Below are 15874 nucleotides of genomic sequence, written 5' to 3' on the forward strand. Positions count from 1 at the left end.
AGCTCCAGACGGTGGCTCAACTCAGCTCATGCCGAGGGAGCATCTTCCACCACCATGATCCGCCCTCTGGTCCCACTCCCCATTCTGATGCACATTCCCCCGTGGCAGCTACAACCACTTGCCTTGTCTGTCTCCCTTGTAGTGAAGCACACATCAGGTGTGAAGTCCTGAGGCTGTTGAGCCTCCTGAGGAGCCGGCTGGGCCACCGTAGACCTGGCTGCACACAGTGAGTTCCCCTCCACCACTGATGGGCCAGCACTTGCCCAGCTTTCCATCTCTTCTACCTCATCGAGCCGGCACAGCCACTCTGTGGAGCAGGTCCTGTTAGTGTCCACCTCTACGGTCTGCAGGTGGACAGCAAAGGCTTAGGGGTTCCAGAAGTTGCCCAGGTCATATGGTTGGTAAATGGTGGAGCTGGGATTTGGGCCCAGATCATGGGAGTCTGGATCAGGTCTGGGGCAACGATGGCAGTGGGAAGACCTGCTCCACCCCGCCCTGAGGGCCCAGCTGTTCACCACATCCATCACGGTCAACTGCTCCACCACCAGCTTAGGAGAGAAGGCCGTGAGGTTGGGCTTCTTCTCACGCTCCTTAACAGCCACAGGTGGAGATGGACTTCCCACTAGAAATGATGGTCCAAGTGACTCCAGCTCAGCAGCTCTCACTCCTGCTGAAGCTGATGTCGGCCCTTGCTCCAGCTCCAACACTGCTGATGGAGGGGACGCTGGGCTCAGTGCTAGTAGTAGTGATGTGAACGGAGCTGTACCCAGCTCTACCTCCACCACTGCCCACTTCTCTGCTTCTGCCACTGGCTGGAGCTCTGCAGCTGGCGCTACAGTGGGATAAAGAGAAAGATTCACCCACATAGCTGACTTTCTATGTGTCCTTCTAAACACAGGAAAGATCCCACTTCCCTTCCAGGAATATCCAGCCTGCAGTCCCCCTTACCCTCTGCCTCTGCCTCAGTGGCCTCCAGAAGCTCACACCGGGCAAGGGTAAGAGGGTCATGGCAGCTCAGCTCCGAACCAGGCAAGGTTACCTGCGTGTACATCCTCTTTAGTTTGAAAAAGGGACAGCCCCAGTCTGGTCACGCCCTAGTTCTGGTCCAACCTGGTCATCTCAAGGTCCTGAGTGTGGAGACCCTCTGCTCCTCCTCTCATCTCAGAACAGCACTGGATGGTGTTTGTGACCTCATGCACCTTCCCCTTGCCTAGTGAGTTGGTGAAATTGAAACAACTGGGCAGCTCCTCGATGACCTTCTGACTGGAGTTCTGCAAAGACTGCTCTGGAGCTGGGCCAGAAGGAATCAGGGGCTTCCTGCAGACTGCCACTGGGGTCATCCCCCAAGAGAAAGTCTGCTCCTCAGTTCAGGCACAGAGGGACATCCCTGCAAAGAACTGTGGTCAGGCAGGAAAAGAGATGAAACCTCTATGGCTCAGTAACATAAGAGTAGAGGAGCTCACCTTCTCATGCTGCCAGACATGACCTGGGCTATGAACATGACAGACCCACCATGCTTCCGACAACTAACAACCAGCTCCTGCCCAGGAATGGCCTGCCCCTCATACCCTGCCTTCTCCCCTCCACACAAACACACACAGACACACACATACATAAGAGGAGGGACAAGGGGTGTGGGGCTGATCAGGTGGGATCACAGTTGTGTCCCGGCCTGCACTAGCCTTTCCTGGGCTGCCCCGTGTTACCCTTCACTGCCTCCTGCCAGACGCCCAGAGGCGTCGGGGATGAGGGCTGAGCCAACGTCGGCAACGACCCAAAAGTTTCTCTTTCTGGGTATTTTTGAGCCTAGATCCTCCAAAAGTTGGGATACAACAACAAAATATTTTTTCCTGTTGACTGTCTCCAGTCAAGTGAGCTAGATGGGGGGCTGTGGGTGCCTGGTTACCAGAGTTCTAAGATCTGTTGAGGTTTATGACCAAGGAAGTGAGGTCATTTTTCAAGATTCTTTTACCTGGGCCCCTTCCCTCAATCAGACATGTCCAGAGCTGCCCCCTGTGCCCTGGCTGCTAACCCTCCTCCCCCATGTCATCTCCTGAACTGTACACAAGGAGCCTACACAGCCCTAGCCACAGCTCCCTGGAAACCTAAGTCGGGTCCTAGCTTTGAGGAGACAGAGATGAATGCAGACCTCCTTTTTCTTACCAGTTCTTCATCCTGAGAAAGTCCCTCTACCTCTCAGGTCCTCCCCAGTCTCTAAACCTGCACCATGGGGATCAGGCTAGAATCTACTTCCTAGGGATGTCACCCGGTGTATATGACATAATATCTATTACCCCTGTGGGCTGGTGTCACATGTACCTAAGACACAAACTTAGAGATGGAAGAATAACAAGAAGGAATGACAGGCAACACAGAATACCCCTCAAAACAGGCTTGGGTTCTAGCAATGTGTTATGGAACAGTCGCTTCCAACTTGGCCTCATTTTCAGGTCAGCATCATGAGGGGGTTGAAACTAATGGAAATTTAGATACTGCCATCCTGTGGCATAAAACCATTCAATTGTTTCCTGTTTATTGGAGAATGCGACCCAAGTGCCTCGTCTTGGCCTATGAGGTGGGCGATCTCCACAGTGGTACCCAGTAAGCCCCACCCATGGTATACCCATCCCAGTGGAACCACTAAGTAGTTAGTAACTGGCTTCTTAACATAATAACAGCCAAAGTGACGGGATGTCTTGTCTAAATTTTAACTAAAAATGTCTCTCACTTCCTCTTACTCCCTCTTTCATGTTCCATCTCTCTCTCTCTCTCTCTCACTCTGTCTAATCCCTGTAACTGAGGAATCAAATACCAGTGTTTCGGGGCTGCCCAATGTGGACGCCTATAGAGGAGAGAAGCACGAGATTGCCCAGGCCGACAGAAAGAAACTCAGGCTCTCAGTCCGAACTGAACCCTGAAAGCTGAGAGTGAACTTGGGGGCCAGCCCCCCCCAAGTTGAGCCTCAGTTGCAGGCCACACAGGGTGGTGATGAGGTAAGAGGGAGGAAAGGACTGTGGGAGCTTTCTGCCTGCTCCACCTGGAGGGGTGAGGGCGAGCAGAATGGTGACAGTTTTGTGACACTGAGTCCTCAGGAGTACTTGTGAGGTAGCTGGAGTTCTCACACATTCTAGATGAGGAAACAGGCTCGGGGAGGCCAGACTGAAAGCCCAAGCTCACACCCAGAGTGAAAGTTGGAGCTAGGCTTGTTCTAGAATCACAACACCTTGGAGGATGGAGTAGCATTGGTACCAGTTGACTCGAGTCAGATGTCCAGGTTCGGAGGCCAGTGGTGCTGGAGAGAAATGGGGTGAAGGGAGTATGGCCCGCTGACACTCTCCTTGACCCTGGCAGGAGGTGGCCTCCACGTTTGCCCCCCAGCAGATCAGGCCCCAGAGAGTGCAGAAGAAGCAGCAGCAGCAGGTGAGTGTGCCTGCGGGGGAGGGGCTCTGCCCTCCCAGCTGGAGCCCTCAAATCAAGAGAGGACGGCCCTTCCTCTTGCTGCCACAGTGCCTGAATCCCTCAGTAGAAGTGACCAGGAGGAGGGCCTGGAAGAGCTGGTGCAGGATGGGTTGTTGTGCGGAGGGCCAGGGACCGCATACCCTGTGATTTGCCAGAAGCCGACCCTGGGAGGTGAGGAGCAGGAGTGTGGTGTTCTTGGGATGTGAAGGGAGGAGGAATTGAGGGGAGGCTGCTAAGGGTCCTAGGCTGCTCCCCGTGGGAACCCTGGGGTGGGCCAGGAGGCTGAGGGTAAGGACTTTTCAGGGGAGGGTCTGCAGGGGGCCGACTTGAGAGCAAGGGCTCATCCCACCCACACTCTGATGTCACAGAGTGTCATCCCCTATCTTGGCACTTTCCTTGGTCACCTGCTGATGCTGTACCTGCTGATAGGTGATAATCTCGAGGTGGGTGCACCTGAGGACCAGGCAGGGAGAGCCAGGATCCTGAGGCATGGGCTGCGGGAGCCCCCGAACTGAGCTCTGACTCTCAGCACTTGGCACATCTCTCATGAGAGCCTTACAGCCGCCCCTCGTAGCTGGGTCATCAGGCCCATCTTATGGATGAGTGAACAGAGGCTCCACCTGAGACACCCATTCCGGTTCCCCAGGATGGGGAAGCTCAGAGCTGTCTGACGGCACAGCTGCGTGAGGTTTTATCTGAGCTGGACTCAGCCTCTCCCTCCCATGCTGCCCGTGGAGGGAGGGACTATTCGGGCCCCTCCAAGTCAGGCAGCACATAAGTGGCTGAGCAGTCCCCTCTGCCTGAGGCCTTAGCCTCCAAGTCTGTCATCAGAGAGGGTTGTGCTGCCAGGTCCCTCAGCCTCTCCACCATGTGCTCCTTCTCTGGAGCCCAGAGCCCGGCCTAGGTCCAAGTCCTGTTTTCTCTGCATGCCCGGCCCCCTCTGGGGACCTGGCAGTAGTGCAACTTGAGAAGGAGTGGGCCTAGGGGGCTAGTCAGGCTAGGGGGCTCTGTCTGATGGACTCTTGCTGTCTGCCTTCCAGGGGAAGGAGATCAACCTGAGAAGAGGACTGAAGTGAACAGCTGCAGCACCCCCTGCAGGGGAGGGGAAGGAGGAGTAATTCAGAGACCCTCTGGGCAGAACAGTCCCTGACTCCACCCCCTGTATCCTACATTCAGTGGAAGAGTTTGATGAGAGAGAAGTGGGAGACCCATCCAATTGGCGTGTGGGTTGAGGGGAGGATGGCATCAAGGAAAATTTCCTGGAGTAGGGGCTGATTATTCCCATTCTACAAACAGGTAGAGCCTGGATGAAACTGGAGGGAAGGACAGTTCCCAGGACTGTTCCCCTGTCCAACTCCTCACCACCCACAAGGTCCATGCAGCATCCCCCACTCAGGCCCTATCTGCAGCCTCTCTTTCCCCCTGGTCCCAGGAATACCCAGTCATGAGGGAGATCCTGCTGCTCCAGGTGGCCATAAAGAATTACAACCTAGAGCCCAAGGAGATATTTGGGGCCTGGTTCCAGGACATGGAGCTGCTCAACGAGAATGATAGGTGAGGCCGGGCAGGAGTTGGGTGAGGGCAGGGGTGACCTCTCCCTGTTGGCCAGTCCAGAGAGCCTGTCTCCGTGGCCCCCCACTCAGCCAAAAGCCTTATTGCATGGCGACCTCTGGGAAACCCAGACTCCAGCTGCTGGGCAGGCAGTGAGGGGACACCTGAGGTGTGGTTTCTGGTAGGTTCACAGAAGCCTCTCTGTCCTGGAGCTACAGCCTGTCGTGCCAGCTGGACCCCCAGACCTAGTTGGCCAGCAGAATACTTAAGGATAAGAAGAACCCGCCATCATCAAGGTCAGGGGTGAGTGAGTGTCTGGGCTGTGGTGACTGACTCCTAGCGGTTCAGTAAAACTTTGAGCTAAACGTGCCCTTGGGGAGTCGGACAACTGGCACTGGGATCCCAGCTCCACTGCTGAGCAGTCCTGTGACTGGGGTGACTCTCTTCAGCATCCTGAGACTCCGTTTCCTCCTCTGTGAAATAGGTGATTCTAAATGATCTCTTGCATGGCAGGGACAAATGGGGTACTGGTGGCTGACAGCACTGAGCACAGAGTCTGGAGCACTCAGTGCAGTGGGGACAGGGTGGGGGCCATGATTCTGAGGGAGGCCCCCCAGGATAACCCGACTCTTCTACTCAGTCCCCAGGCCCCAACACCAACCCCCGTACCAGTGGCCGATCACAGCCCCATCCTCAGCAGCGGGGACACAGCTGGGATGCTTGGGATGCACTGGGTCAGCTCCTCCCAACTGACGGGTAGGGGAGCATTGTAAGCTGATCTCTGAGGTCCCCTTAAACCCAAGAAAGAGGGGACCACTCCACCCCAGCTCCCTGATGTCTCTACCCAAGCACCTATTCACGCATTGTGGAGGGACAGTAGTTATTTGTTGTAAATTATAAATACCATATTTGAATATTATATTAAAGTCCTGTTCCCTTTAGAGCCTGGGAGTTGTGGTGTGGTTCTGTGGCTTTCCGTAGGCATGTAAGTGAGACACTGAATATCACATTTCTCCTTGAATCATGAACTCTTCTGGGTCAACAGCTTATTTTATGTGGGAGAAGGGAAAAGGGCCAGCCCTTCCCTGGCTAGTGGGAACAGTCCCAAGTCCCCCTAATTCCGAAGACCAGTTCATTTCAGTATCATTCTGCTCCTCCAGGAGCAGACATGGCCCCCCGCCCGTTCTCTTGGGATTTTAAGGTTGAAGGTACTTTCACAGGCAGAGCAACAACCACTGAAATGTGGGTGTCTTTAAAACAGCACTATCCAGGACCATGTCGTGCCACAGGCAGGGGCTGCCTTTCTACATTCTTGAGGAACAGGGAACGTTTTCTGCTTCTCTTGTTGAGATTTCTTTTGACAAAATTTTAGGATCTTGTAGTTTTCTAGTTCAATCTCTGGAATTGCATCAGCTCTAAGTGGGGAAAATAATGTAAAAAGATCAAAATGTGCACGTGGAGAGAACAAGGCCCAAGGAAGCTCATTTGCAAATGGACTAAAGGCAGGCAGGACCTAGCTCCTGAGGCCTCTCTAGGGGCTCCCTGTTCACCCCTGACCTGGATTTGAATCCTGCTGGGATCCTTGTCCAGGACTCTGAATTCCTTTTCCTGCTTGTTTTGTATCCAGGCGGAAAGATTTGTTATGCAGCTTTTAAGGCTATTGCTGGGCCTCGTTCCATAAACATGACTGCTCCCTGTGACCTAGGATTTTCAGCACCCTTGCCTTCTTTATGCAATTCCCTTTAGGGCAGAAATTCCCCAGAAGGCCCCAAGCCTCCTCTCTCGCTTGTCTTGATGGACCCCCGGTTACCTCTACTTTGCCAGTATAAGCGACCATAATCCTGGCCAGTGAGTGACCTCACACTGTTCCTTGCTGTCCAAGGTGACTTCGGAGCCCGTGTCATTCTGAGGTCCATGGTCTTGGACAATCCTCCAGTTTACACACTAAGTGTTGGTGTTACCAACTCGTCCAAATGGGGTAATTGGGCCCTAGCCCTTAAACTCTGTCGCCACTGGGTGGTTGTGTTTTGGTCCCCAGTACTGTGCTGTGGTTACATTACCACCACCTGCTGGGGTGTGAACACTGTTTGAAGCTTTGAAAGATGAAGCATGACAGGGGTGTGGAGGGCTACAGCAGGGAGTGCCACGGAACTGATGGTCCATGGACGTACATTAACACAGCCTTACCAATTAAAATACTGATATGCTTCCTACCTGGTGGTGAACAGACACTGCTCTGAGCTCGCACCGAGAATCCACCCCATGACTAGGAGCTTTCAAAGGGATACCAAGTGTCATTTTGAACCTCATCACTTGGGAACACACTGTAAGACAAGGACCAGATGAATCGCTTCGCACTTGTGAATTGTCCCCTCCTTTCTGATGGCTGCAAGTTTCACCCAGACATACAGGCTTCACTCTGCCAGGGAAGCCTTCTCAGGACAACCAGAAGCTGAAGATGAATCCTGGTTCCCGGCATCTCAAGCCCTTCCTGACACGTCACAGCCACCCAGGAATGTGATTTGGTAATGGAAAGACTGGGAAGGCTGTACATTCCCTCCAAAAAGAAAGAGAAGTGCCAACAGTGAAAGCTTGATCCCTCAAATAGACAATTAAATCCCAACATGCAGTGGGTTCTTTCAACATTACTGATGCTGAAAAGATCTCTTTTGATAATAGCACGATCCCCCAACTGCCATGTCCATCTCCATGAATCAAATTTCCAACACATATGGATCTAAAATACTGAGAGAAATCTGGTATTTCCTTAGATGCAACTCTGAATTAGCATGCAACAGAGAACAGAAAAATGGAGACCTAGAAGTAAATATCTAATTTGAGAACATAGACATGAAAGTGCTTTTGAAATAATATTTTGGAATCTATTGGAGTATTATACAAAAAGAATAATCCACTTTTAGTAGGTTTTACTGTGACTGTGAGGGGAAAAACTGAATCACCCCGTGACTTTGATAACTCGCTGCTGAATTTAAAGTACAAATAAATAATATACATAGTAAAGGAAAATGAGAGAACAGCATGAAAAAGGAAGATCTTTCTCTCCTCACCTGAAACTCAACCTCTCACCTCAGAAAGAAACTGTTGTTTATATTTTCTATGTCTCGAAGCAGAGTTTAATAAAAAAAAAGTATCGATATATTCTAAAGTTTCAAGAGCTCAAAGCAAGGAAACATTAGGGACGCTGCCAAGAGACCTCACTGAGGTGCCTGCTCGATTTCATCTGCTGTCAGGACGGCTTTCTTAGACCCTCACTTTCTCTGCCTTGCTAGCAAGTCTGTCCTCCATCAGTGCTATCATCAATCTCGCTCCTGTGCTCTTCACTGAATTTTACTCCTTCCTGATACCTCCACAGTGGAGCTGTGGAATGCACAGATCAGTTCCTGGAATCAACTCTGCCAAAACTGAAGACCAGCAGGAGTGGGCATGGGACCTGGAATGCAGACCACCTGCGAGCACACCTGGCAGGGATTCACCTATGTGACTAGGTGCAAGTTTTTGCAACGTTTTGGCAAGATTGAAAGTACTTACGAGTTGTCCTGCGCTGCTGCAGGCCTGGAGTCCTTGCGGTCTCTCGGGCCAGCAGATCTGGTGGGGCTGGTCCAAGTTGTCCTCTCAGAGACCATTCATTTCAAGAATGGGATGGGATTCTAGTAACTGGCCTCTTGAATATGTCACTGGACATCCTCAAAAGAATGGAAATGCTTAAACCAGGCTTTGGTTTGGACTGGTTCCCACACTTACACTGCTTCTTCTGTGAAGACGTGACTTATCATCCTTCTTTTCCTCTTACCCTATAAAAACAAATCATGAAACTGGGTCAAATGATAAAGGAGGCCTGCCTTTTTAGGACAATTATCCTAGCTCTTTTGTACTTCCACCCTCCCTCTATCCTCTGGGGATAGATCTGACCTGTGTCTTGGGATGTTATCAGGCAGATTTGCATCAAGAACAGAAAGCTCAAGGTCAAAACTCAAGGCTCCTCCAGATCATTTCCCCCTCCATCCTGTTAACACGCCCTCCTTGTTTGAGTGTGTTTCTATTCTCTTCTTTTCCTTGTCACTCTCAACTGCACAAGTCCTGACACTCTCTCTCAGGACAGTCAGTCCCCAGTCCTTTACTAAATCCCAAATCTTACCATTTCTGTGTTTTCTGTCTACTCATTTGCTTAATCCATTGACCATTGGTGTTCATAGAGATTAGATCAATAGTGACGTTATCAACCACCCCCTCTTAGCAACTTACTCCCATATCCCAGATGTTCACATAATCCAAATGGTTATGTTCAAAAGTAAATAATTCACAAAACATATTCATCCACCACAAATTCCTGATCTCTAATATTTTTATTCAAACATTCATATAGTAGATACCTGTCCCTCAAGATCAGTAGTAATGCCAGATCAACGATCCTCAACTTAATTTCTTCCTGCACCTATCAATACTGGATTCCATGGATTATGATCACAATAATTTCCTTGGAAAAATAAAAAATTCCTTACCACTCATTTATTTTGTAAACCTCCAAACCCAGAAGATCCCGATTATCTGCCATGCCGCAGCTACTGCTGGTCTTATGACAAGCTGAAGAAAAAGCACGAAACACGATCTTTTGGTACCACTGTAAATACAAAGCCATCTGCATTAACTGGGAAGCACCCATAATATCTGGAAATTTTGTTCTCTTTTTTTGTTTGGCTCAAAAACAAAAGGACAAATCAATTTAAAAAATGGACAAGGGACCAGAGTATAATTTTTCCAGTGAAGACATACAGGTGGCCAGCAGGTGTATGAAAAGGTGTTCAGCATCACAAATCAGGGAATGCAAATCAAAACCACAATGAGCTATCATTTCACACCTGTTAAGATGGCGATTATCAAAAAAACTAAAGATGACAAATGTTGGTGAGGATGTGGAGAAAAAGAAACCTCGTGGGAATGTAAACTAGTACAGCCATTATGGAAAACAGTATGGAATTTCCTCCAAAAATGAAAACTAGCCTATGATCCAGCAATCCCACTTCTGGTAGACACCCACAGGAATTGAAATCAGGGTCTCAAAGAGATATCTGCCCTCTAATGTTCATTGCAGCAAATTCACAATAGCCAAGATATGGAAGTAACCTAAACGTCACTGATGGATGAATGGATAAAGAAATGGAATATTCGTCAACATTGAAAAAAGAAGGAATTGCTGCTATTTTTGACAACATGAATGCACCTAGAAGATATTGTGCTAAGTGAAATAAGGCAGACAGAGAAAGGCAAATATTCCCTTATTTGTGGAAGCTAAAACAGTTAAACTCACACAAGCAGAGTTTAGAATGGTGGTTGCCAGGGGCTGGGGAGTTGGAGAAATGGGGAGCTGATGTTCAAAGATACAAAGTTTCAGTTATCAAGATAAATAAGTTCTGGAAATCTAGGATACGGCATAGTGCCTACAGCTAAAAAGACTGTATTGCATACCTTACATTTGCTAATAAAGCAGATATTAAGAGTTCTTACCAGAGAATAAAAGTAATAAAGGAGGTGAGAGAAAACTTTGGGAGATGATGGATATGTTTGTGGCCTTGATGGTGGTGACAGTCTCAAGGGTGTATGCTTATGTCCAAATTCATCAAGCTGTATATAGAAAAGTATGACATCATCGTTGATTCTTCTGCACCTTGAAATATGCCATGTCCTCATCACAAGAGAAAAAATTTGTAACTCTATATGAGGACGGATGTTAATTGGACTTATTGTGGTGATCATTTCAACATATATACATTGAATCATTATGTCGTACCGCTGAAACTAATTTAATGTTGTATGTCAACTTTATCTCAATTAAAAAAACACAACAGACAAAACCATTTGAATACTGTATATGAGTTCAGTGAATCCCTGAAACTGTCCCATTCCCATATGGGAATTACAGGAAGCAGAGAGGATGATGTAAGATGGAAGAAAGTTGTATAAAACAGTATTCAAATTAAAATCATTTAAGTTGCTATCAGCTCCTTGTGGCAAAGTTCTGTGAGCACCAATCTACTTTCACATTTTTCTGGGAAAAACATACTTTCACATCCAACCCATAATAGTTTCATCATTTTCTCTAATAAGAAAATTTCAACTTAATAAATACAACGAAAAGTTGTATTTCTTATGTATGAATAAAGTTAGTGAACTTTACAGAGAAAAGAGCATATTTGCACAATCTCAATAAAGGAAACAGAAGAACTGAATGATGATCAAATCTCATTCAAGCTTATCTTTGAAAGCCAGTAAAACCAGGCTGTCTTTTCAAGGATGTGTGTAGAGCTGTCAGCCTTGGAAGATAGAAATAGTGGCCTCCTCTGGAGCAAAGGGCAGGCTTGATTACTGCCCAGTATAATAAAAATAACACCCTCCCAGGGGAAACGTTAGCAGACATCCTGCCTGTTATCAAAGATTTGAATTCCTTAGGCTCTGAGATCTTGCAGCCCTCTGCATGTCACCTGGCCCATTGTGTATCACCCTGTAGGAAGTGAGATTTAGTGAACCGGTGCAAATGCTGATACTCTGGTCACTGCTATTGTTGTGTCATTAAGTCCTTTGTCTCTGATGCATGGGACTCGTGACTTTTGCCAGCATCTTTAAGACCATTGTAGGCTAAATTATTGGTTTGCAGGTAAGGTAAAACATCAGACGTTTCACAGTTCCTGACAAGCTCTTAAAATAACTAGTAGTCTTAGGAACAGAGAGCTATCCAGAACAATATGCATGGATGGTCTTCATAGAAGACTTCATGCAACCAAAACTTTAATAATTCTCTCTGACCTCTTTTATTTCTACCCCAAGTAGAAGGAGAGACACCAAGCTATAACAGACCTACGGCTTGTGCAAGCCACCTGGAGACCTAGTGACCAGAAACATCCCATGGGAAGCAAAGACAGGTGGGCATATTTCCAAAATGGACCCATGTGCCTCCCGGTCATCGAAAAGACAGTGCATTATCTTAATTTATGATGATTTGTGTCATTAAAATCTTGTGATGGGCCAAAGATACACTTCTAAGAGGAGTGAGGCACATGGCAGTTGTAAGCAGATTAACACACTTGGTGTATATCAAACTCTGAACTAACTTTAGTGTTCTAATCAATTAAAAGGTACAACAAATTTAATTAGGTAGATTAAATGATATTTAATGGTATCGCTGATTATTACTCTGCAATAATGAACAAGAAGCTCATGTAAATAACTATAATTGGTCTTATTTAAAAGACGATAGTCAGGACTGTTTGAGATAAGCTGGAGAGAAGGAAGGGGAGAAATAGACAAAAGTTAGCTGCTCTGAAGCCACTGTCAAGACCTCTGGATCTACATGTAACCCAGGAGATCGAGGCAAAGGGCTGTGCCCCTAGATCCTCCTGCACTATGGTTCTCAGGGATGTCACGGGGCTGAAGCAGCTTCCTGAATCGTGTTTACATAGCCATGTGTACAATACCCCTGACCATGGGGATGAACCACCATTCAATCATCCCTTACACCCCTCTAATTAACAATTAGATTTCAAAATCATTGTATCATTACATGATAATTTATTCCTCAAACCTGTAGGATGCCGAGCTAAAAGAAAATCAAATATCAATGGCTTCTTTTCTTTGAAAGACCAAGATGTTCTTTCACACTTGGAACCCTGATTAGAGGATAAATCCATCAAATCAATGGAAATAACTTAAGAAATGGACAGAGGGATATTTCATTCATATATATACATTTTGCATTGTTGCAAAAATAGAGTTACATTTAAAAAAGTAGAACTTTTTGAAATTTCATAGATATTAAAGACTTTGTTCTGCTTATACTCCCTTTGGTTTACCAAATCAAACTCACTCTTTAATGGGCATTTCTAGCATTCAGTGCTAGTAACAACAGTTTTTTGAAATTCTTGTTTTTCCCAGGTCAAAGATCAAGGGCAGAGGTCGTAGAAAGGTCAAGTCTAATCTACCTACAGATGTGGCAGGCTTAACTATGGATGTTCAAGACAGACATTGCCAGCAGAACCACATCTCTTCATCCATAGGTGAGTTTTTATTAGTAATCACAGAGACTTGAGGATATCAAAGGAAATTCTTCATTAAGAACCAAAGTTATAGATTCCTATCTTGGGTTCATTAGTTTGAATTTTTGACCAAAATCGTATATATCGATTGGACCATGTTCAATTCTATGATCTTTAGAAGATGCAGCCTACAGCTGAAGAGAAACAGATACAACACAAACATCTTATCCTCTCTGAAGCCCAACTGAGATCCCCTGGAGTCAGAAGTTTTCAAGACAAGAGAAAGTCATCCTTCTTCTGAATAAAGACTGTAGAGGCTATACAAACATTCATCTTTATTTATTTTGTTTTTTTATTTTTGTTTAGTGAGGAGATTGGCCCTGAGCTAACATCTGCCAATCCTCCTCTTTTTGCTGAGGAAGATTGGACGTGGGCTGACATCCATGCCCATCTTCCTCCATTTTATATGGGATGCCGCCACAGCATGGCTTGACAAGCAGTGCATTGGTGAGTGCCCGGGATCCGAACCAGTGAACCTCGGGCCACCGCGAACCCTGGGCCGCCGCAGGGGAGCACGCGCACTTAACCGCTTGCGCCACCGGGCCAGCCCAATCATTCAACGTTAAATTGTTAACGTGACTTGTTAGAATGTGATGCAGCAAGCATAATACCTTCTAAGTTTCATGATTTTTCTCCAGAATACTGAGATGGATGACCTTGGAGTCCAGTTTCCCCATAAATGTCTTTATTCAGAGATAAAATTAATTTCCCTATAAAATAATACCCATAAAATTGTTAAAAATATATCGTAGTCTCTGACTAAAAGGGAACAAAGCAAATTGAGCAGTTGAATAGCAGTGTAATAAATTCCATACAAGGATCTTACTGCAGCATTATGTATAACAGTGAAACTGGAAATAACCCCATCTCTATCAAAGAAGAAATAAACAGATCGTGGTATTCCTGTTCTTTGGAGTAGCTCTAAAACTTCTAAACAGCTAAGTTAGAGTGACGTACACTGATAAGGAGAGACGTCTATGATATATGGTTTGGGAAACAGCAAGTTGCAAAACGATGTAGTTATGTAATTTATGTTAAAAAATCTTTATGTGTATTTATAAATTCATTGGAAATGTCCAGAAGAATAAGCTGCAACCTCTTAACAATAGTTCCTTCTGAGTAGGGGAGTGAGTTTGCAGGGAAGGGGATGGAAGGGGAAGGTTTCACTTTACTCTACGTAGATCTGTATAATTTGACTTTTTTTTACAAAGTATGTAATTCTTTCATAATTGGAAAAATGAATGATGTGACCGTTTGGTGCACGGCAACAGTATTATGTTCACCAGTCTCTGTACTGTATGTTACTGCACAGCACGGACTGTAGGAGAAAGCCCAGAGGAGCAATGAAGACAAAAAGACAAAACGCCTGCAAAAAGTCAGTGGAGTATTTCTACATAAGAAACCTTGCAGGTGAGTGATGGTCAGTATCTTCCACTACTCCAGCTCTTGCAATAAACATAGAATCTGCCCAGGGTAGGCTGGATGACCACGCCCTGCTAATCCACTCCCCACCCAGGGTCTGTTTGTGCAGGGTGACTGCCAACAATCAGACAATGGACTCAGGATGGGACTTGTGCCTTTGGGGCGGCTGGCAGAGAGGGACAAAGTGGAATACCAGCTAAGTGCACACACCTGAGAGGCGTAGTTCCAGGTGGAGACTCAAAATGCACCAAGAAACTGTGTGAAGGAAACTACTCGACCTCTCTGAGCCTCAGTGTCCCCCCTGTAAAATGGGGATCACAGGCTTACTTCACAGAGCTGTTGGGGAAGATACATAGAAGTGCCTGTGGCAGCCAGTGTCACATTATTAACAAAGTCATATCCGACTTCAGAATAATCGATGAAAAGAATAATGTGATGAGACCAAAGACGAGATGACCAGATTCGTAAGCAGCCCCAACAGCATGAGAATGAGAGGAGCTCCGAGTAAGCAAGGTTCTTCACAGCTCCAATTTAGAGGACGAACATGGGCTACACCAGGATAAGTGGCTGTTGTACAGTGACTCGTGTAGTGAGGGTGGGTCCCTGAAGACACTGTGAAATCCAGTTACATACAGTGGCTCCTAGGAAACAACTACAAAGCAATCAATGCAGCAGTTAGGAATGGGAAGAGGGTGAGCAGAGGAGGGTCAGAGTCACAAAACCTGATGGAAGACGCTTCAACACGACGAGAGCCCAGCTCTGTCAACAGCTTCTGTGGTTGCACCAGGAGATCAAATATCTGAGGCAGCCATTGTGGGGACTGCTGGGAGTACAGTGGTCACTGAAGCCATACCCCAACAGCAGTGCATCGGAGCACACAGACGCAGAGACTTTCCTCTCAATTAATCCTTGTTTCAAGATGAAGAATATCCTCACGTTACAATGTCTCCTTCCAACACTTGTGGACGACTGTCATCAGAAACCCCTGAAGAGGTCACAGGCCAGAGTAGGATGGAACACTGGGGGCTGTGGAGCTGCGCTGCACCTGACCACACGGACTATCACCTGGGCCTGTTGAACACGAGAGAAGAACCCGAGGATGTGGTCTAACGAGAATTCCCCGTCTTGCCACATTCAGAGACACTGCAGAGTTTCTCATCCTTTCTTTACAAAAATGTTAAAGAATTCATGTGTCATTAATTCATAAAGAGGCAAATTCTTGACAAGGTGACAGGGTCTAGTTTCCAAGATCAGGTTTTCCAGTTGTTTTGATAATATTCCACATTCGGGAATCGGAAATGTAACCTATTGGGCTGTGTAATATAAACAAGGACTTT

This window comes from Diceros bicornis, chromosome 31 (assembly GCF_020826845.1).
Source record: "Diceros bicornis minor isolate mBicDic1 chromosome 31, mDicBic1.mat.cur, whole genome shotgun sequence".
In the NCBI taxonomy this organism is placed as follows: domain Eukaryota; kingdom Metazoa; phylum Chordata; class Mammalia; order Perissodactyla; family Rhinocerotidae; genus Diceros; species Diceros bicornis.